General features: G+C 35.1%; 1 protein-coding gene across 15 annotated transcripts in view; it reads left to right on the top strand.

Annotated features, from left to right (window-relative positions):
- Nucleotides 1-27,121, top strand: part of BAZ2B (bromodomain adjacent to zinc finger domain 2B) — a 373,027-nt gene that overhangs the window by 174,385 nt on the left and 171,521 nt on the right. The window lies entirely within an intron of this gene.

Raw genomic sequence — 27,121 nt, 5'->3', positions numbered from 1 at the left:
TCTAAAAATGTACATGCCAGTGTACATACCTTAATTAAAAATTCTTGATTGCTAAAGAGAGGCTAACCATTATCTGAGCCTTCAGAAAGTCATAATTATTTTTCTAGTGGAGAGTTTTGGCCTAGTGACATCAAAGATCACTGGTCACAGATCACCAATCAAATATAATAATAGTAGAAAAGTTTGAAATATTGCAAGAATTACCAAAATGTGACACAGAAACATGAAGTGAGCAAATGCTCTTGGAAAACTGGTTCTGATCAACTCGCTCAACATAGGGTTGCCACAAACCTCCAGTATGTAGATACTAAATAGCTGCAAAACTCAATAAAATGACGTAAATGTCTATATAGGAATTTTCAAGTATTACATCTAAAATATTAATGAAAAAATATTTTAATATAGTAAATTTATAAACTATTTCTTAAACATTTTATTTTCTAGAGTCTGAATTGTGAACATTATCTTCCAAATTTGTATGTGGCAGCCATTTAATTACTTCATACAGATCAATTTTCCATTGTTATTCATATTTGGATAAAAGAAATCTTCATTTGTTCCTACTGCATCTCCCCCAAAAGTTGTGCTATGCTAACATTAATGGAGCTAAAAGCATTCATGGTGTTCTCGGTATGAGTGACTGCTGATATAAATGGCAGAGACCCAACTACACCACACTCGTTTGGTTTAAAGATTAATTCTTATCTGAAAATTCTAAATGAGTAACTATTTAATAAATCTGCCTAAAAGAGAAATAAAAAAGATAGTAACCTTAACATAGTCTAGAAATAATTATAAAAACATGAGAGAATATAAAAGAAAAATAAGTTTTCTACTTTGTTTTGGTGTTTTTTTTGTTTTTTATTTTTTATTTTAGAGAGAGAGAGGAAGGGGGAAAGAGAGGGAGAGAGAGACAGAAACATTGATTTGTTGTTTCACTTATTTATGCATTCATTGGTTGATTCTTTGTTTTTTTTTTTTTTTGGTATGTGCCCCTAGCAGGAACTGAACCCCAGACTCTCTGGTCCACAGTCCGACACTCTAACCACTGAGCAAAACCGGCCAGGGCCGAAATTTAATTTTGTTAGACATGATTCTCTTCCTCTCACACCAGTGCACACTTCTGTGAGATGTACATTATAGAGATGTTAGTCAAGTAGCAGATAAAATACAACTATTTTCTGCAGAAACTGTTTTAGAGATGAGAAGAGAAGGGTATTATAGACTGAATTATGGATTATGATCTTTGACTCATTCTTTTTCTGTAAATACACCAAGAAAAACTGGCAGAAAAAAGGATTTTGATAAAAATGGAAAAATTCTTATTGTATAGCATCAAATGGATACCTAAGTTAGCATGTCATAGGTCTTACACACTCTAACTAATACAGATATTCCTGATGCTGTTCTTATTTGAATGCCTTTTTAATACATTAAAAAGCCTTACATCAATAGGTACATTTCCATCATAATATAAGACAGTACATGTAAACTTTTCCACATGCAAAGTATGCCATTTATTTTGTGAATAGCACATCTGATGCTTGCAATTTTATTCTCTGATTTTCTTTCTTCTCAGAAAAAAATCCTCTTAAACTTTAGTTCATAAAATTCATGTTTTTTCTTTATTGCCCTTACCACTGAATATTCCTACATGTCTTCTTAAATTCTGGTTGTTTTATATATTCAGTGTCAATCTTATGGAAAGGAAATTTTAGCAAATGTATACAATTGGCATTAAACTCAATTGTCACAGCTCGCCTCAAATGCTTCCCCCATTGCCCCCATAAAACCTCTGGATTCCCTTTGCAGTTGGAGCTAATCTCCCCATCACTTCTGCCTTTGTAGTGTCTGTAATTTTTATTATAGCATTGTTCCTCAATACTGGAGTCTTTGGAGCTGAGTATGTAGATACATTTTCCGTGGGGACAGGGAGGGAGTTTGCCATAAGAATTTACAAATTTTTATGTTAATATAAAAGATATTAATGTAAGCAAATTCATGTATCATCTGGGATGCTTACCTTATAACCAATTACTATCAATTACTTTCAGGGCTATGATTGTGTTTAATTATGTCAGTCTAATGAGTAAGGAACAACACCAGATTTGATTCTAACAAATGCTTCATTTGTACCAAGTGAAGGCCAAATGACATGCGAGTGAGCTAAATTAAAGCTTTGTAGTAGTTTGAGTCAGAGGAAATGGTGGGAATATTAAAGTGTTCAAGGAACACTGGACTGTAAGATAGGCATGCCAAACTCAATGTTATTGGAAAATAATGGGAAGTAGCAGTCAGTACCATATGCATGTTGAATATGATGATTTCATTTTAGTAAAAACATTGTGATAATTTGAAATATTAGTTTTGTAGCCTTTATGTGCATACTTTGTAAATTTGTTTTTAGTACTATGTGTGAATTGGATCTGAAGCCAGGAGAAGAGTTTATTCTTATCTATAGTTTTACTTTTCTTTTTCTTTTGGTACGTGTTCCTAGCGGGAACCAAACCTGGGACTCTCCGGTCCTCAGGCTGACACTCCAACTGCTAAGCCAAACTGGCCAGGGCCATAGTTTTACTCTCCTATGTATTTCAATAACATAAAATTTTAATTTAAATTAATGTGTTCATAGACATTTTTTTTCTTCTTTTTAAGGACCTCTACATAACTTATGTTTTAGAAATATTTTTTTTAGTAGATTCATTAGGACTTTATTTATTTATATATTTTTCCATCTGTGGGTCTCTTATATTTCTTTTCCTTTTGCTATTTTTCTTTCTTTTTTTATTGAATTTATTGGAATGGCTTTGGTTAATAAAATTATATAGGTTTCAGGTGTATAATTTTATCATACATCATCTGTATATTGTATTATGTTCACCGTCCCAAGTGAAGTCTCCTTTCATCACTGTTTATCGCCCTTATACCTTCATACACCTGCCCCCACCCCTCAGAAATACTCTTATAGAGCTCTTGTCTGCCTTATAATATGCGTGTTTCACTGTCTCATCTATTAGTTTGTAAAATACTATCTAGTAAAGGCATAGATTATGTTTCATTCATTCTTAGAGTCCATTGAATGTCTTGTACTCAATAGTGACATAGCAGATATTTATGCAGTAAATTTGCCTATGTTGGTGTGCCTCTTAGTGTGTTGATAATCTGTCAGATTGAACTAGAATGGATAAATATATAGAAAACATGGAGGGACTATACATGTTAACAATTTGAAATTCATACAAGTTAAATCCTTTTTAAAAATTTAAATATCACTTAGAATTTTTTTTTAATCCTCACCCGAGGATATTTTTCTATTTATCTTCAGACAGAGTGGGAGGGAGAGAAAGGAAGAGAGAGAGAAACATCGACTTGAGAGGGACACATCAACTGGTTGACCCCGCACAACCCCAACCAGGGCCGGGGATGAACCGCAACCGAGGTACATCCCGTTGGCTGGAATCAAACCTGGGACTCATTGGTCCGCAGGGCAATGCTCTACCACTGAGCCAAACCGACCAGGGCTTACTTAGCACTTTGATTCAAGTGTTGAATGAATTACTTTAATTTGATAATCAAAGAATATATAAGGTGACAACAGTAGAATGGAAGATTTTATGGCAGGTTAGAACTGAATGTGGAGATGTAACCAGAGTGCTTTAGGGAAGAAGACAGTGTACCATTGTAAAAAATGTAGTTTTATGTAGTTATTGTAGCTTGAGAGCACTGGTTTCCCAGGTAGAGGAAACACAAGAGAAGAAGAGAAGGGAAAATGGACATGGAAAGGTACTGAAGACACAATCCACTATCTTTGGGATTTACCTGAAGGCACAGTGCCTAGGTAGTGTTCTCTTTAGCTTAGATGGAAGTAAAACTGCCATAAATTTAACTTTCTAGAATAATATAGCAAGTACATCTTCTAATTCTATTGTGGTGTATTTTTGTATGATGTTGCCATAGCATAGAGTCAGGAGTCATGCTAACTTCTACAGTGTCTTTCTATTTTCTACTTAAATTGAATTACCTTTTCCCAAATATGAAAGCCATTCAAAGTTAGCCATGTCTTATCTAACTTTATTTTCCTCTACTTTCCAACATATAGATCATTTTTAGTCATACCAGTCCTACAGTCAAAAGATAGTGATGCTTTTGTCTGCATATCATTTTACATATATCATTTCCTTTTCTTAAAGTATTTACCTCTCTTTATTCATTACCAATGTGTTCTTCAGGTAGTCTTTTATGACAACCGTGACCTTCACGGAGTTCTCTTTCCTCTCAATATTTGATCTTTATTTTCTGCCATAGACCTCTTTTTAAATTTTAGAACTTCTATTTCCATCACCGTACGTGACATTGGTACCTGACTATGCCACAGGCACTAACTTCAACATGTCTAAACTTGAACTCATGCTGTTCCAATGTCCTGGAAACCTTACTCTCTTTACATGTTCCCTGTATTGGTTAGTGATATCAACATCTACTCAGCTATCCAAGCTAAAAATATTAGTTATCTCCACTGCTTCTTCAAAAACTCTCATCTATTCTGACATCAAATCCTATTGATTTTCTACATGCAGTGTAATAAGAGGTAATGTTTTCAGAGGGAAGGGGGAAGCGGGGGCAGGAAGAGATTAACCAAAGAACTTATATGCATATATGCATAGCCCATGGACACAGACAGTGGTGTGGGGAAGGCCTGGAGTGGGGTGGGAACCCAGTTGGAGGGGGACAATGGGGGGAAAATAGGGACATCTGTAATACTTTCAACAATAAAGATTAAAAAGAAAAGCTAATGTTTATGGAGTGCTTGCTGTATGCCAGGTACTAATTTAAGCATTTGGTCTGTGTTAACTCATTTAATCTTCCTAACAACTTTATTCATTATTCCTGTTTTATGTAAGAAAGACATCTATTTGCTAACAAAAGTGCATCCATATTAAAAAGGGGGGGGGGGGGTGGCCCTGGCCGGTTTGGCTCAGCGGTTAGAGCATCGGCCTGCCGTCCGGAGAGACCGGGTTCAGTTCCTGCTAAGGGCACGTACTTCGGTTGCAGTTTGTCCCCGGCCCTGGTTGGTCGTGCGGGTGGCAGCCACTCGATGTGTCCCTTCACGTCGATGTTTCTCTCACTCTCTCTCTCTTCCTCTCTCTCCCTCCCACTCTATCTGTACAAAAAATGGAAAAATATCCTCGGGTGAGGATAAAAAAATAAATTTAAAAAAAAGGGGGGGGGAGGACTTGGATATGAAACATAGTAAGGACAAGGAGACATATTAAATGATACCAGGAGGGTAAAATCAGGAAATTCCAGACTGGGAAACACTAAAAGACAAAATGCCTATTTTCTTCAACTAAAAATATTAATGACAAAATAGATTGATGTGGGGATGTGGTGGGAGTAATTACAGCTTAAAAAGACTATAGAGATATATGAGCTAATTATAATGTATGGGTCATATTTGAGTCTAGCTTAAAAAAGCAATTTAAAAATATTATACGACAGCCCTGGCTGGTTTGGCTCAGTAGTTAGAGTGTTGGCCCAAGGACCAGCGAGTCTTGGGTTCAGTTCTGGTCAAGGGTGTGTACCTTGGTTGTGGTTCATCCCTGGCCCTAGTCAGAGTCATATGTGAGGCAACCAGTTGATGCGTCCCTCTCACGTCAATGTTTCTTTCTCTCTCTCCCTCCCTCCCACTCTATCTGAAGATAAATAGAAAAATATCCTCAGGTGAGGATTAAAAAAACAATTATACAACAAAAAAGTTTGTACAATGACTGGATATTTAATCTTAAAGAATTTTTATTTGAATGATCTCAAGTATAATAGTAGTGTCGGGCTGTTTGTTCATGTACAAAGCATAAATTTATGCCATAGAAGGATAAGCATCTTTGTCAGAGGCTGAGTGCTGAGAAGAAAGTACATTCTCCAATCACTTTTTTTTACTCTGCACCTCTGATTAAAGAGGATTTGCTAAAGGTGGTAACAAAAATGTAGCCCAAATACCATTATTAGTCATAAAATATAATTTTGTGATTTTCCTAATCCATAATTCTCCTACAAAATATTCACTGTTTTGTCATATTTTCTCAGTATGTTTCATAGAAATATGAGAAGTTCAAGGGAATAAAAGCTAATATTTCTAGAACCTCTGTAAAGATGATGATATTCAACACTCAAGCGCTTAACTATGTACTAGGCACAGTTTATGAGTTTATTATTTTAACTTATTTCATCATCCTAATTTCAAGAGGGAGGTATCATTATTAACCTCATTTTACAGTTGGGAAAACTGAGTTATAGAGAGGTGAAGCAGTTTGCCCAGCTTCACATGGTTATTAATCAAACCTAGGCTTTTTGTCGTGGAGCCTGTCTCTCTACTATGCTACACTGCTTCTCTTTATGCCATGGTGCTGGGTGCTATAAATATTTATTTCCTTATTTCACTTATCTGGAAATGTCTTAAGTCACGTCCTCATTTAAAAAGTATAGAATCCTTGGTAGACAGTTATTTTTATTTTAGCACTTTAAATATGTAATCCCTTTTGGCCTGGCTTCTATGCTTTCTAATGAGAAATTGGCTGTTAATTTTATTGAGGATTTTTTTTTTTTTTTTTACATGACAAGTTGCTTCTTTTGTTGCTTTTAAGATTCTATCTTTGTCTTTTAACAGTTTGACTATTACATGTCTCAATGTGATTCTCTTTGAGTTTATCCTACTTGAGTACATTGAGCTTGTTAGATATGTAGGTTTATGATTTCCCCAAAATTTGGGAAGTATTCAGTTATTATTTCTTGAAGGATTATTTTTGTTCCTTCTTTCTTCCCTTTTTAAGATACCCATAAAGCATAAGTTAGTATTTCTGATGGTATCCCACAGATTCCATAGGTTCTGTTCACTTTATTCTTTTTTTTAAATTAATCTATTAATTTTAAAAAATGTATATTTTGCCTGGCCAGTGTGGCTCAGTGGTTGAGCATCGACCCTTGCACCAAGAGGTCGCCAGTTTGATTCCCAGTCAGGGCACATGCTCAGGTTGTGGGCCTGATCCCCAGTGGGGGGCATGCAGGAGGCGGCCAATTGATGTTCTCTCTTATCGATGTTTCTGTCTTTCCCTCTCCCTTCCTCTCTCTCTAAAATTAGTAAAGAAAAAAAATTGTTTTAAATGTATATTTTTAAATTACAGTTTCCATTCAGTATTATTTTGTCTTAGTTTCTGGTGTACAGCACAGTGGTTGGACAATCATATACATTACAAAGTGCTCCCCCCCGATTTTTCCAGTTACCCCCCAGGTAACACACATGGTTATCACCACCTATGGTTATTACTGAGTATATTTCCTGAGTTGTTCTTTACATCCCTGTGACTATTTTGTAACAACCAATCTGTACTTTTAAAAAGATCCTCACCTAAGGATATTTTTCCATTGATTTTTAGATAGCATGGGAGGAAGAGGGGTGTAGGGGGAGATAGAGAGAGAAACATAGATGTGAGAGAGACCCAGGCCAGGGATCGAACCTACAACCGAGGCATGTGCCCTTGACACTGCCCTTGACCAGGAATCAAACCTGGGACTCTTTGGTCCATGGGCCTATGCTCTAACTGCTGAGCCAAACCAGCCAGGGCCATTTCCTTCTTGATACTCTTCAGACTGGCTAATCTCAATTGACTTGCCTTCAGGTTTGCTGGTTTCTTTTAATACCTGCTCAGATTTGCTGTTGAACCCCTCTAGTGACTTTTTCCACTTCACTTATTGTACTTTTTAGGTCAAATTTCTATTTAGTTCCTTTTTATAATTTCTGTCTCTTTATCAATATTTTATTTTGTTTATATATTGCTTTCTCGATTTTCTTTTGTTCTTTGTTCATGGTTTCTTTTAGCTCTTTGAGCATATTTAAGATAGGAAATTTGTTACTAGTAGACCTGGCCTACAGGAAATGCTAAAGGGAGTTCTTAGGCTGAAATGAAAGGACACTAATTAGTAACTAAAAGCCATATGAAGAAATAAAGAACTCCAATAAAGGTAACTACATAGGTAAATAGGTAAGGAACATAATACTTCAAAGGAAAGAACAGAAGGCCAATCAATGTAGCTAGAGTACAGAGAGCAAGATTATGTTTTGAGATCAACAATCAGAAGATATAAGACACAATAGTGTGATAAAGATTATTTTCTTTTACTTTAAGCCCAATGAGAAATGTTTGCAGTGCCAATTGTAGTTTAAATGGTCAATGACACAATTTTAATTGAGGTTTACTGAGGTTAAGTAACTCACTTGTCATGTAATGATTATAAGGTAGATGATGATCATAATCCAGGAATGTCTTGATCCAACATCTTGACTACCCCATTTCTTATAAAGTAAGAAATGTTTAAGAAGTTATAAGCTTGGCTCTGTCCAGGTAGCTTACTTTGTTAGAGCTTTGTCCCATACACCAATTGAACACTGGGTTCAATTCCCAATCAGGGCACATACCTAGGTTGCAATTTCATCCTTGGTTGGGGCACATATGGGAGGCAACTGATTGATGTTTTTTTCTTTGTCTCTCCCCCCTCCCCCAATTACTCTCCCTCTCCCTCTCCCCCCCCCCCCCCTCTCAAATCAACAGACATGTCCTTGGGTGAGGATTAAAAAAAAAAATTATACGCTTGTAATTTTTGTGACCTGAAATTGTTCATTACTTTATTATTCTAGTAGATTATAACTAAATGCCTACTACTGTATTGTTTGAAGGGATGTGATTTTACCCTTTCCAAACCCAGTGTTGGCTATGTTCATTTTGTTAGCTCTACTTGTGACTTATTGCTTCTCAGTAAACATGTAAATTTATAGTGTTGAACAGTGACCATTAGGACAAATATATTTGATATTATTTCTTCCACCTCTCAATTCCTGTCCACTAAGGGAGAATTAACAATGAAAGTTAATTATGTGCCAGACTGTTTCTATGTATCACACTATCTTAGAATTACTGATAGTAAGTAACAGCTCCAAGTTGACATAATTAGTAACTTTGATTCAAATATATATTTCTCTAACTAAAGACAAAGATGTTTCTACTATAAAGTACTCAGAGAATATGAGACTAATTTATGTCCAAATGACCTTAGTATGTATGTTTAGGAATAGAGTACATAATGCTCAATAAATATTTGCTAGCTAATTGAATGACAGAAGCAGGATTATGGGAGAATTCTAGGATCAGCCAGTGTGTACCCTTGTGGACCCTGAAGTGATTTCCAGAACTCATTCTTCAAATAATTTATATACTGCCAGCTTCTCTCTTATTTAATTATCTTTATTTTTTTGTATACCTCTTTATAATATTGATACTCAGCAAGGGAAAAGACATGATATATACTGTCAAATGGGAAGCTGTTTGTTCTGAAAGATTCTGCCTGACAAAATATTTCCTAGATAGGAATTGTGAGCCTTCATTTAATCAGTGAATATATTATGTGCTTCACATTCAATCATTCACTCATTCATTCATCCATTCAGCAAACACATATGGAGTACTTACTTATATGCTTCTGCTGTTTAGCTATTGGGGACACTATGGTCAATGAAAAACAAAGTTCCTTTATTAAGTTTACTTTCTAGTAGGAGAACAGAAGTATAGAAATCAATAAAATATTTTCAAATATTGATGAGTTCCAAGGGAGGGGCAAATGTGGTAGTGCCCATGGGAGGGTTGGCAGGGTAGAATTGACAGTGCTTTACATATAAAGTCAGAGAAGGCCTCCATGAGGAGGCAACACTGTGTTGAGAAATGAATTACCAGAGGAGCCACCCATGGATCTGAAGAAGTAGTGCCAGTGAGTCCATACATTGTAAGTGGGGAGAATAGATGTAGGCAGATGTCATTGAAAGTGGTTAGAACTTCTTTCTAATGTGAAGAGAAGTCACTGGACGTTTTTTGGTTGTTGATTGATTTCATATTCCTCCATCCCAAGTTTAATTTGAAAATGTTTCATATTCAACTTTTCTCGTATTGGAGGATGTTAAGGAGGAAACCATGTCTAGAAATTGGTGGTATTAAAATATTTTTTATACATTCTTTATGCTTTGTATGAATTTATATTTGGATGAATTCTATGATCTTATTCTTAAATTATATGCCATTGCTATCATAGTCAAGAAGGGTCTATCGTCTCAAAGAGGAATAGGTATGCATTATTCCTTGATTTAAGAAACATTACAACTCTGGCCAGGTAGCTCAATTGGTTAGAGTGTTGTCCGGATACACCAAGGTTGTGGGTTTGATCCCTAATCAGGGCAAGATCAACCAATGAATGCATAAATAAGTGGAACAACAAATCGACTTTCTGTCTGTCTCTCTTTAAAATCAATAAAAAAATATTTTTAAAAAGTAACATTACACAATGCCTTTTGAATTACTGCATGTATGCATAACCAATGGACATAGACAACAATGCTGGGGGGGGGGTAGGCGGGATGGGAAAGAGAGGGTCTAGGGGGGAAAAGGAGAAACATCTGTAACAAAAATAAATTAATAAAAATTGAAGGAAAAAAAGAATAATTACTTAGTAAATTTATAAAGATGGAGAATATACTGTTCTTTAGGAGCTTCATGTCTAGTGATGACACAGATGCACAGTACAGTCATTACAGATGGTGTGGATGCCACAATGGAGGCATTTTTACCATGTCTTTTGAATCTAGGGGTATGTTTCTTAGGAATGGGAAGGCCTTATCAAAAATACTCATTCTTTGGTGTTTTTCTGTCCTGTTTTTGAAGCATAGTAGAGACTAGGTGTCACTATTTGAATAGGGATGGTTATGCTGAAGAAAAAAAAAAAATTTAGAAAGAGTTTATGATTTCCAGCTTGATAGCAAAATATATGTGGTATTTAACTTAGTATAAATGAGAAAGTTGAATATCTCTTCCAGGTGGAGTGTGAAAAAGTATATGGTGCTCTTAGTTACTGCTGCCCTTTTCTTCTGTTTTCTCTCATCCTCTTTCGTAAGTGTGTATGTGGTGGGAAGAAGATAAAATTTTTAAAGTTCTGAAGGGAGGCTTTAAAGCAAATTGGAGGTTTCTTTGAGGGGGCGTGTGTCATTATAAAAAGGGAATTGAGCCCTGGCCAGTTTGGCTCAGCAGTTAGAGTGTCGGCCCACAGACTAGAGAGTCCCAGGTTCGGTTCCTGCTAAGTTGCGGTTCATCTCTGGCCCTTTTTGGGGTCGTGTGGGTGGCAACCAATCGATGTATCTCTCTCACATCTATGTTTCTCTCTCTCTCTTTCTCTCTCTGTCCCTCCCACTCTACCTGAAGATAAATGCAAAAATGTCCTCAGGTGAGGATTGAAAAAACAAAAAAAAAAGGGAATTGATATATTTCTTAGCTTGTGATAGCATCTTCTGATGGTTCTCAACTGGGAGCTTAGATTTTTCCACTACTCAAAATTCCAGGTATTTATATAATGCTTCCTACCATAACATTAAGCACGTGCTCTCACTTATAATACATGCCAGCGTGACATGCGATTAATGCCAGTACAACTTCAATTGGCAACATGACCATAGTGAAAACTATGTGCTTTGCAAATCTGTTGGTCACAAATCAGTGGAAAGCCTTTAGAAAATTAATTTGTCTGAAACGTAGGCTGATGCCTAAAGAGAAAGTGCAAATTTACAAACAAACACAGAGTACCCTAATGCTAGGATATGACATGAACAGAACTGAAACCACCATAATGTCACTTAGGACGTAAGTATGCGGCACTGAAGGAGAAGGGGTTATTTCCTCCTGAGCAGTTAATGTAATATTGAGTAATAATTTTAAAAAATTGTGGTATTGTATAGAGTTTGGATAAAAAGGAAAATAGCAGTAGTAGAAGCAGAATTTCAAGAAAGGCTAGCAAGCCTTTATAGAATAAAAATTGACCTTAAAGTTAATTGTACAAGAGTATTTACCCTTGAATCCAGCATCTTTCTATAGAAGATAACTTTTAACATAGAAAAAAAAATTGCATGAGACTAAGGAAGAGGACAGTAGGTTTCTGGTTAAGGCAGTAGCTTAAACATACATACTTAACATCACCCAACTGCTAAAGCACCACTAATTTGATAGAAAACACATTAAAACAAAAAAAAAAGCATAAGCAAAGAAATGAGCTGGATGCTGGAGAACAGACAAGTAGTAACTGATTTAGCATATTAACAGAACCGAATAACCAGCTGACAATAAGGAAAGCCAAAAAGAAACAAACTTTGAAAGAAACTTTGAAACCTTCAAGGACTCAGAAATAAATGATCAGTTCCAGGAATCTCTGGAACTGGCAGCAGCAGAAGGGGAGAGTTATAGGTTCAGGTAAAGCTCTAAATACATAGACTGTAGGGAAATATGAAATGTTTATTGGACATTCATTAAACATAAAAAGTCTATATAACTGTTATATTCTTCAGGTCTCCTTTTCTTAACACTATTGGGTGCCACTTTCACCCAATTCAAAACTGGAGTTTTATCCTCTGGAGTGTATAAAACTTAAGAGTGTCTGGACTTAGGTAAATGAAACACCTTTTCTGGCAGGACTGAGGGAAAGCTTATCATGTACTGAATACTGTGGTCCCCTAGTAACCTTTGCTCTCTTGGCTTGTACAGAAATGACCTAAAGGTAAAACAAACAAACAAACAAAATCATCAGGGTTCTCCACCGAAATGGCTTCTAGCCAGATCACCCTACAGTGAAATATATAGTTGACAAGTTCCACACAGGTTCACAAAATTTTAATTAGGTTTTGAAAATTCCACTCTATAATATGAATAGATGAGCAAGGGTCATCAGACATTTGAAGAAATCCTGTGTTAGAAATGACAGAGACCAAAATAGATAAGTGGGAAAAAGCAAATTAGAGGAAACAGAAACTACAGGAGGAAGAAAAGGAAAATGATTATTATAATTAATATCTTCAGAGAAGTAAGAGAAGATGATATATCCATGTTACAAGAAGAGTTAGCTATAAAAAATAATGAATGGGCAAAAAAGATAAAGCTCTTATAAATTAAAATATCAAATGAAAAGCTTTCTTAGGAGTAGAAGATAACATTGAGGACATCTCATGGAGAATAGGTACATAAAAGGAAGTAGAAAATAGGAAATGATTACAGGACTGAGCCAGAGGTACAATATCTGAATAATAGGAGAGGTATATTATATAGAGTGGGGGAAGGGGAAGGGAAGAGGGTAGTGTGTAGGGAGAGGGAGAGGGAAGGTGGTGAGTTAGGGAGGGAAGAATAAATTGAGATCTTTAGTAATTAATTTAAAAAAATATTCCTCATACAAAAACATAAATAAGTGTGCATTTTAAAATTTTCTTACCTCAAATTTTCTCTTTTCCCATTGGAAAAGAACTTGATCAAGTCATATTTGCTCTTTTTTTAAAAATCTTTTCTTTTTATTGATGTGAAATTCATGACATAAAATTAACCATTTAAAAGTGAACAGTTTAGCCCTGGCCGGTTTGGCTCAGTGGTTGGAGCGTCCGCCTGCTGTCCGGAGAGACCAGGGTTCGGTTCCCGCTAAGGGCATGCAACTCGGTTGCGGTTTGTCCCCGGCCCTGGTTGGTTGTGCGGGTGGCGACCACTCGATGTGTCCCTTTCACATCGATGTTTCCCTCTCTCTCTCTTCCTCTCTCTCCCTCCCACTCTGTCTGTACAAAAAATGGAAAAATGTCCTCGGATGAGGATAAAATAAATAAATAAATAAATAAATAAATAAATAAATAAATAAATAAATAAATAAATAAATAAATGTGAACAGTTTAGCCCAGCTGGTATGGCTGAGTGGATTCAGCATCATTCCATGGACTGAGAGGTCCCTGTTTAATTCCTGGTCAATGCACATGCCCAGGTTACAGGCTCGATCCCCAGTGAGGGGCATGCAGGAGGCAGCTGATCAATGTATCTCTCTCAGTTTGATGTTTCTATCTCTCTTCCTCCCTTCCTCTAAATAAATAAATAAATAAATAAATAAATAAATAAATAAATAAATAAATGCGAGCAAGTTTAGCACATTCACAGTGTTGCAGAACCACTCTCTATCTAGTTACAAAACTTTTTCACCACCCCAAATGGAAACCTCAAATGCACTGAGCAGTTGCTCTCCATTTCTCCCTAATCCCTCATTTGAAACCAGCAATCTGCATTCTAAGACTGACCTATTTTGAAGATTTAATAAGATGGAATAATACACGCATGACCTTTTGTGACTGGCTTTGTTCACTTGTGGAGTTTTATCTACCTTGTAGCATATGTCAGTATTTCTTATTTATATCTGAATAATATTGTTCTATGTATATGCCACAATTTGTTTATCCACTCATCTATTGATGGAGATTTTGTTTGTTTATACTTTTTTGGCCATTGTGAATTGTGCTGCTGTGAAAATGCATGTACATGTACCTGTTTTCAGATGTTTGGGGTATATTTCTAGGAGTGGAATTGCTGGGGGTAGGTGTTAATTTTATGCTTAACGGTTAAAGACAGTTTGTTCACAACAGCTGTTTATAACAGCTGAACCAGTCTGCATTCCCATCAGCAATGTATGAGGTTTCTAATTTCTTCATATCTTTGCCAGTATTTATTTTTTTTCTTTTTTTTTTTTTTAGTATTATAGCTGTACTAGTGGGTGTGAAGTGGTACTTCATTGTGGGTGGTTATGGCCATTTGTATGTCTTCTTTGGAGCAATGTTTAAATTATTTGCCCATTTTTTATGTGGGTTGTCTTTGTATTGTTGAATTTTAAGAGATTTTTAAATATATTCTGAGATCAGATAAGATCGGACGCATTCATTTAATATATTCTGGATACTAGACCTTACCAGATATATGATTTGCAAATATTTTTCCCATCCTGTGGATTACTTTTTAAATAAAATTCTTTAATGCTTCCCAAGTTTTAATTCTCTGAAATCCCATGTATCTATTTTTTCCTTTGTTGCTTGTGCTTTTGGTCTTATATCTAAGAATCAATTGCCAAATCTAAGTTTATGAAGATATACCACTATGTTTCTTCCAAGAGTTTTATGATTTTATTTATGTTTAGGTGATTGATCCTTTTTAAATTAATTTTTATGTATGGTGTGAGGTAGAGTCCAACTTCACTTTTTTGTATATATTAAATTTTCCCAGCATAATTTTTGAAGAGACTCATTCTCTCATTGAATAGACGTCTTGGCACCCTTGTCAAAAATCAGTTGGCATAGATGTATGGGTTTAACTTCTGTACACTAAGTTCAGTGACACTGGTCTGTTTGCCCTTACACCTGTGCCACATTGATTTGATTGCTGTGTTTTGAAATTGGGAGGTGTTTACGTCCCCTAATTGTGTTTTTTTTTTTTGTTCAGTATTATTATAAATGCAGTTGTTAATTTCTTTTTTATAATGTTCATTGCTGGTGTATAGAAACAGCTGGCTTTGTGTGTGTGTTGATCTTGTACTGTCAACCTAACAAATAGCTGGTTTAGTTTTACAATTTTTGTTTTAATTTAGAAAGGGGATAATTGCATCCAGTTTTTTCATATAAAAATAATTATCATTATAGTTTCTCTTCTTTACGTTGGTTTTCAAAATAATAAAGAGTTCTTGATGTACTGTATAAGAACTTTGGTCAGATGAATGTAACTGCAGGATTTGGTGAAGATCTTCTTGGGGTGAATTTGCTTATTTATCATTTTATGTTTCATTTGCTTTCATTTTCCTATCAGTATATTCTTTAACAAATTAAAAACTGTGAAAAAGAAACAAAACCATCATGGTAACTATGAGTCCATTCCATTTTGTGATAAAGGTATTGAGTATCATGAGCACTATCATCTGATTGTCACTCACTACCACACATGATATACATTTAAGGTTCTTAGCAGATTTTTGTGCTTACTGAGAAATGTTATTTTATTTATTATTAAAAATAGACATTTAGCCCTGGCCAGTTTGGCTCAGAAGTTAGAGTGTCGCCCCACAGTCCAGAGAAACCCGGGTTCGGTTCCCGCTAAGAGCTTGTACCTCAGTTGTGGTTTGTCCCCTCCCCGATTGGGGTCATGTGGGTGGCAGCCACTCGATGTGTTTCTCTCATGTTGATGTTTCTCTCTCTTTCTTCCTCCCTCTCTCCCTCCCTCTCTTCCTCCCGCTCTATCTGAAGATAAATGCCCCCCAAAAATGTCCTCGGGTGAGGATAAAAAACAAACAAACATTTAAACATGTTATTATCTCATTTAAAAGTATAAACACTTTGGTACTGGCCGGTTTGGCTCAGCGTTAGAGCATCAGCCTGTGGTCCAGAGAGGCCTGGGTTCCGTTCCCGCTAAGGGCATGTACCTTGGTTGCAGTTTGTCCCCGGGCCTGGTTGGGTGGTGTGGGAGGTAGCCACTCGATGTGTCCCTTTCACGTCGATGTTTCTCTCTCTCTCTCTCTCTTCCTCACTCTCCCTTCCACTCTGTCTGAACAGAAAAAAAAAAAGGGAAAAGTGTTCTCGGGTGAGGATAAGATAAATAAATTTTAAAAAGTATAAACACTTTGAAGCAGTTTATGAAACTCCTTGAGAAATTTCAACATATCCTACTCAGTTGTAAGCTCTTTGTAGAGAGAATTTTCTTATTCACATATTTCTTTTCACAGTATTGGAACTTAAGCCCTGAATCTTGTTCTAGTAAGTATTTGTTGGATTTAGTAGGTTTTTAATGTGTATGTGTATTTGCTTGCTCATGTTCAGCAAATCTCTCTATATAATTTTACCCATACTGTGAATCAGTTACTTTCTATTAATTGTTGTTTCTAAAGCACCATTTAAAGAGAGATTAATATGAGGACTTAGGGACCAAAACAATGATCAAATCACTATAGCAGCAATAACTCATTTATACCTTTGCCACACACATATGGTCAGCATTGGCTAAAGAATCCACTGGACAACTAGAGTAACTCCAGATCATTTCTTAATGTGGATATCATTTAGCAAGATGGAAAAAATTTTTATTTTATTTTAATTAAATGGTAATAATGAAAAGAGAATAGCCTGCATATTCCTATAGCTTCTCAGAGTCCTGTGGACAATAACTAAGGAGACAAACCAAGTAGGAAACATCTATAAAAAAAGAAAAGAGAATATTCATATCTGTGAAGAGAGCTGGGTTCATTTTTATCTGAATTTGTATTTGCATTTCATAGGTAATACTAATTAATTCTAATCTGTTTTCTTTGTCTTAGTTTTTAAAGTATGTTTTTTTTAGAGAGAGAGGAAGGGAGAGAGAGAAACATCTATGTACGAGAGGAATAATCAATCGGCTGCCTCCTGCAAGTCCCCTATTGAGGATCGAGCCCACAACCAGGGCATGTGTCCCAACCAAGAATCAAACCTGGACCTCTCTGTCCATGGAATGACGCCTAGTCCACTGAGCTACACCATCAGGGCTTCTTTGTCGTATTTGAAGTAATGTAAAGTGATCATTTTTACATGCTGAGTATTGGACTTATAAGGCAAAATAGAGAACGTTTATTATTAGTCACCTTACTCTTCAAATAAAATAAAGGTGTTTTATAATAAATCATCTTGGAGCCCTGGATGGTGTGGCTCAGTTGGTTGGGTCTCATCCTGTGTACCAAAAGGCTGCCCGTTGGATTCCCCGTTGGCACACGTGGGCTTGATCCCCGATATGGGGTGTGCAGGAGGCAGCTAATCGATGTTTTTCTTTCACATCGATGTTTCTTTCTCTCCCTTTCCCTTCCTCTCTGTCTGTCTAAAAATATGTAAAAAATATTTTTTAAAAATGTCATCTTGGAGATCAAAGTCCATGAGTGCACAGAAGAAAAAATTTTTCAATAAAAGTTCACCACACTGTAACATGTGTAGCACTTGACAATGTAATTATATCTTTGAGTATAATGTTAATATTAAGTGCTTAAGAAATTAAGAGTAATAAGCCCTGATATGCTGTTTTAATTATTTATTATAAGCATATTTAATGGAAGAAATAAGGCAAGTTACTAAAAGTTAATTTTCTTTTTTTGAAAGTCTATTAAATTTAATTTCCTGAAAAAATTAAAGTTATTACTTAATTTTAAAATTATTTTTGGAATAGATTATGGTTCAAATTTTAATTTACTGTTTAGAAAAATATGTTTCATTTTCTTTCTTTTTTTTATCCTCACCCAAGGACATTTTTTGATATTTTGTTCAGACAGAGGGGGAGAGAGAGAAACATCGACGTGAAAGGGACACAATGAGTGGTTGCCACCCACACAACCCAACCAGGGCCGGGGACAAACTGCAACCGAGGTACATGCTCTTAGCGAGAGCCAAACCCAGGTCTCTTCGGTCTGCAGGCCGACGCTCTAACCGCTGAGCCAAACTGGAGAGGGTTCATTTTATTTCTTTAACACATCCCTATAGAAACACTCTTTATAAATCCTCCATATATTTTGAATAATGACATTGGAATAAAAATGTGGTCTTTTAAAAAAAATTATGAGTAATCATGTGCAAAAATAACTATGAGATATAAATAAAATTTTAATTTGATTATAGCCTTTCTTAGTTAAAGGAAACACTGTACAAATATTTTATCCTTTAATCAAAGTTCATATTCATTATCTTTTTTAGATTATACTTCTGTATTCATCTCTCCTTTTAAATGATGTTAAGTAATGATGTCCTTGGTATGTGGGTTTGTCTATATCAAAAGGCAACTTAAGTTTCACATACACTAATCTTTTTTTAAAATATGTTTTTATTGACTTTTTAGACAGAGAGAGAGAGGTATAAAAGAAACATCGATGTGAGAGAGAAACATCGATCAGCTGCCTCCTGCATGCCCCCTACTATAGATTGAACCAGAAACCTGGGCATGTGCCCTGACAGGGAGTGGGATTGAAACCTCTCAGTCCTTTGGAGGATGCTTAGTCCACTGAGTTACACCAGCCAGGACACTTACATTAATCTTATTTCACCAATAAAATGATATGCTTCAACATGGCAGTTGTATTCTCTTTTGGTTTTCCCCTGGTTTTTAGTAAAAGGTATATAATGAATTAGTTAATGATTACTGCCAGATTAGAAATTCAGGATTAATTCTGAAATTGCTGCTTCTGCCTTTAGCTTTGTGATAGTTGTGTTTTGGGTTGTACCTGTAAGGTGAAAATAATAACTTCTTATTTTCCAATGAAGTATTTTGTATTTCAACTTCTTAAATTTATTATTTTTTTAAATTTTATTTTTGTTATAGATGTTTCTCCTTTTTTTCCCCATTGACACCCTCCTCTCCCTCCCCCCCACCCCATTCCCAGCTTTGTTGTCCGTGTCTCAATTTTTCACATATACAAAAAATGTTAAATCTTCAATTAGGAATAAGACTATTTCAAAATATTACCTGCCTCTACAACTTCAAGTTTGCTCAGAAATTAAGATGCTGTGTTATATATGAAACCGAGAAGAAACCCAAAATCATATTAAGTCTAGTACTCATTTTTAGTTATTTATTTATTGATTAATGTGTTGTTGTTTTTTTAGAGATAGTGAGAGAGAAGCATCAGTTTGTTGTTCCACTTATTTATGCATTCATTGGTTGCTTCTTGTATGTGCCCTGACCAGAGACTAAGCCTACCTGCAACCTTGACATATTGGGACAACGCTCTAACCAACTAGGCTACCCAGCCAGGACAAGTCTGGTGCTCATTTTAGAAAACCAAACCTTAGAGTGACTGATATTACACAGCCAGTTTATGGCAGAGACTCCAATATTAGTGTCTAGTTCCTAATCCAGTATTCTGTTTCTGAACATTAGGTGACTTGATTTCTTTTTAATGTAGTCTGTTTTTTTCATGTTATTTTAAAAAGAGGGTCACATTTCAGGCCTATTTCTGTTATTAGTATCACCATTTTCTACATAAATATGTGAACCATGGTATGATTTTGGAGTACTCATCTTCCTCTGGTTCCAGATTATCAAAATTTAAAAGTGCCTGTGATCTAACTTCAATCTCTCACATGCTTTGTTTCCTTTCTTTCCCACCAGCACCCTATTTTTACATCACTATAATAGTTACTTAGTTTCTCTGCCTTTAGTTTCTCTCTCCTCTTCTTGCTCCTTGCGGATAACATTGCCACATTAACATATCTAAAATTGTGATTTCATTTTCCACACCTTTGTTTACACTATTTCCTTTTGGGGAGAGATTCTTTTTCTACTTCTGAATATACATTCAAATGCTGTACATCCTTCAAGAACCAATTCAAATCTCAATTTCTTCTCAGTACTGGCCATATATACCTAAATGAAATTCCTCTTGAAAATCTCGGGTCAGTTAGTGTCTGTAACCGCTTCACATCCAGACTTGTGATATATCCTATTATCATAGCGTGCTAGAGCAGGAAGAGACTTTAGATATCACTTTACAGTTGAATAAGTGGTTTTACTAGAGCTAAATGACTAACCATAAGTACTTGCACAGTTCAGAACAGAGATGTAATTAGTCTTAAGTCTCCTAACCTGTAACCCAGAATTCCTTGTGTAACATACTTCCTCTCACTGAAAAGTCTTGTCTTTTTAGATCTTTTTCATGAGTACATTTACTTCTTTCTACATAAGTCCAAGAATCTCATTTTAAACTTTTTTGTACTTCCCTTAATGTTTTGCATAAGCCTTAATTCATTATTTTGTAGAAGACTACTTTCAAATTAAAGTAGTATTTTACATAAGGTATTCTTTCTTTCTTTCTTTTTTTAAATCCTCACCCGGGGACATTTTATCATTTTTTGTTCAGATAGAGCAGGAGGGAGAGAGAGGAAGAGAGAGAGAGAGAGAGAGAGAAGCATCGACGTGAAAGGTACACATCGAGTGGCTGCCACCTGCACAACCCAACCAGGGCCGGGGACAAACTGCAACCAAGGTACATGCCCTTAGCGGGAACAGAACCCGGGTCTCTCTGGACTGCAGGCTAATGCTCTAACCGTTGAGCCAAACCGACCAGGGCATAAGGTATTATTTCTATTTTTATAAATATTAATGATCAAGAATTATACTGTTTTTTATTTAAAAGGGATTGAAAAAGTTTTTAACTGTTCTTTTCAAGCTATTTCTAAAGTTTTACTAAATAAAATAATAGGAAATAAAATAATTGAAAATTATCTGGGTTTCTTATTGCTAGGTAAATGGGCTTCACTTGTTTGCAGTGTTAAGAGCACTGATTCAAATATAAAACGAGACCTTTTATCAATGTTTCTTTGTTGCTTTAATGTCTTCAATTTTTAAGGAAATAAAATGTTTTATATACAATAATTTTATAGCAGATTGTGTTAAATGGAAGTATGATATAGTTCTGTTGTCTTAGTTACTAAGCCATTATTGAAAACTACCTAGTACAGTCTTTTCAGGTTTTAAAGTTTTACAAATATATCTGATGTAAAGCAACAAGAATTATAGCAAATATATACATTTTAAATTCCTTTACAACTCAGCATGAGTAAAAGTGGTGCATTAGAGGGCAGATTAAGTACCTCTCAGGTGAATAAAGCACGGGATTCATGCGTGGTGTCGGGGTATATGTATCATCTGCTTCAGATGTATTGCAGAGGTGATGTCAAGGTGAAAGCAGGCTTACAGAATGTTGGAAATCATTGATATTCTGACTTGGAGGCTGTAAATGGCTCAGTGGCAGATGGAGTCTTTGTCAAGGAAGAAAAATGGCAGCTTTGGAGCATCATAGATGTTTTGCTAGCAGCTCAGCACACAGGCTGTGACCTTCTAGTATTCAGGCCTCTTTCTGATGCTCTAATAAATTGAGCTTTTATTTGCCTAAAGTAGATAAACAGTACTTATCATCAGTACAAATTGAGGTGTTTCATTAAAGATAAACATAAATATGTTTTATTATCTGTTTTTTAAACAAATAAGCTTTTAAGGGAACATGCATTTCTTCGTATCAGAAATGATTCTCAATTAGTTTGTGATAGTAAAAACAATAGTTTAATTAAAAATTTTTTTCTTAGAATCACATATTATTAGAGCTAGGAAGTGTGTTAAAAATTCTAGATAAACCCATTCATTTTACAGATGAATAGACCAAGTCTCACAGACAGTGATTTAACCAAGGTCACTAAAACAGTTCATGAAAAACATTAGGTACCTCTAAGACTATTACTTGTTATACATACAAAATGTCTATAGTTATGAAGGTAAAAGAAACTACTCTCTTTGAATAAAACTTAGAATACCACAGAATACACCTGCTTATCCATGACAGCTGCATAATGATAGTACATAATTTTAGACTTTTATTTACTATTCAACTGCACGTATTTTTATTGAAAAATTTTTAAGTTTTTCATTTTAGTCTGTCATCACTGCACTGCTGGATAAAAACATTTTTGTTGTTGAGTGGAGCATTTATACCTGAGTTGCAAAGATTTATATGCATGAGCTGCGTTCTGACTTCTTAATAAGTATATTTAAACAATATATTTTGTTTAAATCAGGACCAGTTCAAATATTTATCTTGTGTTGACTTATTTGAGTATTTTAAAAAGCTCTTTCTTTTAGTAACACTGCATTTTATATTAAAAATATTTAAAGGTTTTGTAGGTTTTATATTGAGATGTTTGTTGCATATATCAGTGAGAACTTTTTCCAGTTTTTAGAGGAATATATGTCTCTGGGAGTATGTTCACTTGGACAGCTGACTTGCATTGAAGAGCAGTAAATGATGGCTAAAATTAAAAGTGGAGCAGTACACACCTAAACCCTACTAAAGCATTTGACAATTGCTCAGGTTATAGAAAGGAAGCACTATATATCATGGAAGAAAACAACCCTTTCCTCTAGAGTCAAGGTTGCTGCATTCAGTGCCTCAGTTATATCGCTTTTTGCATGCCAGTGTCTAAAGTGCAATTAAAGAGATATTTAACAACAATTATGCAAAGTGATGCCTGTGCATTTTCTTAAGATACAATTATAAAACAATTTTACATTTGTTTTGGATTAGGAGAAAAATTGAAAAGGTTAGAAATTGAAAGTTTCCAAAATCATGAAGTAAGTTTCTAATATTTTTTTAAGGATAAAAACCTAGTCAGACTTTTTAGATAGAATGTGGGCATGAAAAATATTAACTACCATATCATAAAGGAGAATACTATATCTGTCTATGGCTATGTTGATATGTGTTATTTCACTTATTATCTACTTTAATATGAAGAAAATACACTCAGATAAAAGGTTAAATGATGATTATGAAATTGTTCAACAACTAATTATTGTGGGCCCAGTACATGCAAGTGCTGAGGATAAGGCCATTCACAAAACAGACTCTGGACTCATAGGGCCTACAGTCTGTGAGTGAAAGAGATAATAGTTAATAAATTAATATGCAGTATGTTGGATGGCAAACAACACTATGAAGAATGACAAATCAATGCAGGATCACGGGTGCCAGGGTTGTGGAGTTAGTATTTGTTATATTGTGGTCAGCAAAGCCCTCTTTAATGACATGACAGTTTAACAAAGACCTTAAGGTAGTGAGCAAGGGAGTCATGCGTATATCTGGGTGAGGGCTATTCCAAAGAAAACATTAAATGCTAAGACCCTGAGGGAGATTGTGCTTGGTCTAGTCCAAGAACACTAAGGACACCTGCGTGCCTGGAGTGGCTTGAGTGATGGAGAGGAATAAATGAAGCCACAGAGATTTCACATCAATCTACATTTAGCATTTAAGTCTTCTTATTGTTAAGAGTAGATTGAAAAAATTATGTTCTAAGCTTAACCAAAGCCCATACCGTTGCTAACCCAGCAGTCTCCAGAGTAGTTTTGGTAGAGCATGGGTTGTAGAAAAAAGGTTCCATGGCAAATACGTTTGGAAAACACAGGGTTAATGTTAAACAAAGTTTAACAGGTTTTGTTTTGTTTAACAACTGTTTCTGTGCATTTTTTAATGTGCTAAAGTGTTTTGTGAATCTCCAACTTAATTTGATTCTTCTTCAGAGAGCATCTTACGGAACGAGTGGTTTTCATGCTTTGGTATATGCTATGTTGTACAGTCCTACAGGTTAACTGTCAGTTAATAAAAGGATTTCCTAACATTGCTGTTTCATAACTTCTCTGCTCTCCTTAAGCCAACACCTCTCCCTGTCTGGTTTTTCACTACAGACTACATATTTTCCTAAATATTTCTCAAATCTATTATTTGTTCTTTATTCACAATGCCCAAATCTTCATGTACGTTTGAAACGTGACTCATCTGGGCTGTAACCCCATAGCCTCTTCACTGAAGCTCTATCTCTAGTCCTGTTGTGTCTAAATTCATCATCCTCTTAGTGACAATTTAATTGACACAATAAGCCTAACTAGGTTATTCACCTACTTAAAATCCTTTACTAGCCTTCCATCAGTACAAAATAAAATTTAATCTCATTTGCAGGGCAAATGAAATCTTCCACAATATGTCTCCTGCGTACATTTAAAATGTTGCCCAAATTGCCCATACTTAATGCTTTCCAGTGTTAAAGCCATTTATATTTCCATAAAGCAGATAGTAGGTGTATAGTCCTTTTTTGCCTTTGCTTAATACGATTACCCCTCCCTGACACAGCCATCTCCCAGTGAGTAGCCTAATTTCTCCATTCCTAAAGGTTTAGAACAGGTGTAATGTTTTTCAAAAACACTCAAGTTCTTCGTAGCTAGTCAGGTACACTGATGTATAATTCTGTTAAAACATTTTAAACAATAAAATAAAAATATGTATTTGTGTTTTCTCTGCACCCTACATCCTATAGCTTCTACCTATTTTAGGCACTTCATACTTTAAGTGGATATCCAGTAAATGATTAAATTAACTCTACTGAGTAGTTGAAGATCTTATGATAAATAGATCTATCAATTTCCCCTTTCCAGTTCAAAATCTGTTTGGATTATATATTTAAATGTAAAACTTTAAATTGTAAAACTTTTAGAAGAAAACATAAGGGAAAATCTTTGGGACCTCCCTTGTGAAGAGTTCTTATACATGACAAATATAGCACAATCCATAAAAGAAAAAAGCAGTAAATTGGACTTTATAAAAATTAAAACCTGTGTTTTTCCAGAGACCCTGTTAAGATAATGAAAAGGCAAGTTATATACTAAGAGACAATATTTGAAAACCACATATCTGACAAAGACTCATATCTAAAATATATGAAACCTCTCAAACTCAACAATAAAAATACCAACCATCCAATTAGAAAATGGGCAAAAGACATGAAGAGACATTTCACCAAAGAGGATATATGGGTGTCAAATGAGCATAAGAAAAGATGTTCAACATCACTAGCCATCACCAAAATGAGCTATCAGAACAGCTAAAATGAAAAATAGTAACAATATCAAATGCTGGCAAGGATGTGGAGAAATTGAACTCTTACACATTGCTAGTGGGAATGCAAAAAGTTACAGCCTCTTTAGGAAAGAGTTTGGCAGTTTCTTAAACAACCCAACGTACACTTACTACATGACCCAACAATCACACTCCTGGGCATTTATCCCAACAAAGTGACTGTATGTATTTGTGCATAGCAGTTGTATTTATTATAATCAAAATTGAACAATCAAAATGCCTTACAACAGGTGAATGGCCAAACACAGTATAATGTGTCTATACCAGGCAATGCAACTCAGTAATAAAAAGATATCAACTACTGATCAACATAACAATTGGCTAGATCTCAAGAGCATTAGGCTAAGTGAAAAAAACTAATCTCAAAATGTCACTCCATGATGCCATTTATATAAAGACAAAATTATGGAGATTGAGAACAAATTAGTTATTTTTAGGCATTAGGGGTGGTGGAGGAGAGGAGTTTAGTGTGACTAAAGGAGTAGCAGAGACAGATCTTTGTGGTTACATTACACAGGTGATAAAATGACTTAGAACCATACGTACACTTGGTAGTTTGTTTCCTGGCTTTTATTTTGCAACTCTAGTTATGTAAGGTATAAACATTGGTGGAACTGAGTGATGTATACATGGGTCTTCACTGTACTATTTTTCAACTTACTGTAAACATATAGTTATTTCAAACTAAAAAGTTGAAAAAATTTTTTCCTTCTATCTTCACGATATGGAAACAATCTGTATCCATTGATGGATGAATGGGTAAAGAAAAGGTGGTGTATGTATGTTATTTATATTCACACACAGTAGAATATTATTCGGTCATAAAAAAGGAAATCCTGCCATTTGCAACAACATGGATAGACCTTGAGGACATTACTAACTGAATTAAGTCAGACAGAGAAAGACAAATACCATAATATATCACTCATACATGGAATCTTGAACCAAAACCAAAATAAAAATAAAAACTGAACTCATAAATCAAAGAACAGATTGGTGGTTTTCAGAAGCTGGGGTGGGGTGGTAGGGTTTGGGCAAAATAGGGGAAGGTGGTCAAAAGGTACAAACTTCCAGTTATAAAACAAATAAGTCCTGGTAAAAATAAACAAAAAACTGTTTTACCTCCTCACTAAACCTTACATGCCTTTTGATTTTTATTCTCTTCTGTATCCTCTGGAAACTTGTTTCATTGATCATATATAAAATATATACATCTCCTTTCTTGGTTTATTTAGGATTGTCCTATCTTAAACAATATGATAACTTGAAGTAAATGAACAAATAAAATCTTTACTTCCCTCAAGTGGCTTTGTTTGTATATTAAAAATATATATTCATGTTAAAATGTGTAGCTCTTTTTAACTGCTGTATATAGTTATATATATTTCATTACATAAACATACCACAATTTTAAAATTTATTTATTTCCCCATATTTCACTATACAAATAGTGCTGCAGTTTTCATATCTGTACATGGAACCTTATGTATGTGTCTGATAACTTTTCTGGATTACATATCTAAAAATGGAATTGCTGTAATATAGACTACACAGAGCTTTGAGTTTACTATGCATTGCTTACTTTCTTTCCATGGTGGTTATGTCAGTTTACAGCAGGGAGATTTCTTGCTGTACATTTTTGCCAACCTTTGGGATTGTCTTTATTTTTGCCTTACCACTCTCTCTTTGTAGAACCTGCTAGGAATTTCAACAGATTTCATATGTACAATCATTTTTTAAAATTTCT

The sequence above is a fragment of the Molossus molossus genome, unplaced genomic scaffold, assembly GCF_014108415.1.
Source record: "Molossus molossus isolate mMolMol1 unplaced genomic scaffold, mMolMol1.p scaffold_m16_p_11, whole genome shotgun sequence".
NCBI classification, from domain to species: Eukaryota; Metazoa; Chordata; class Mammalia; order Chiroptera; family Molossidae; genus Molossus; species Molossus molossus.
Note: the sequence above shows the minus strand (reverse complement) of the source record. Positions and strands in the feature narration are given on the sequence as shown.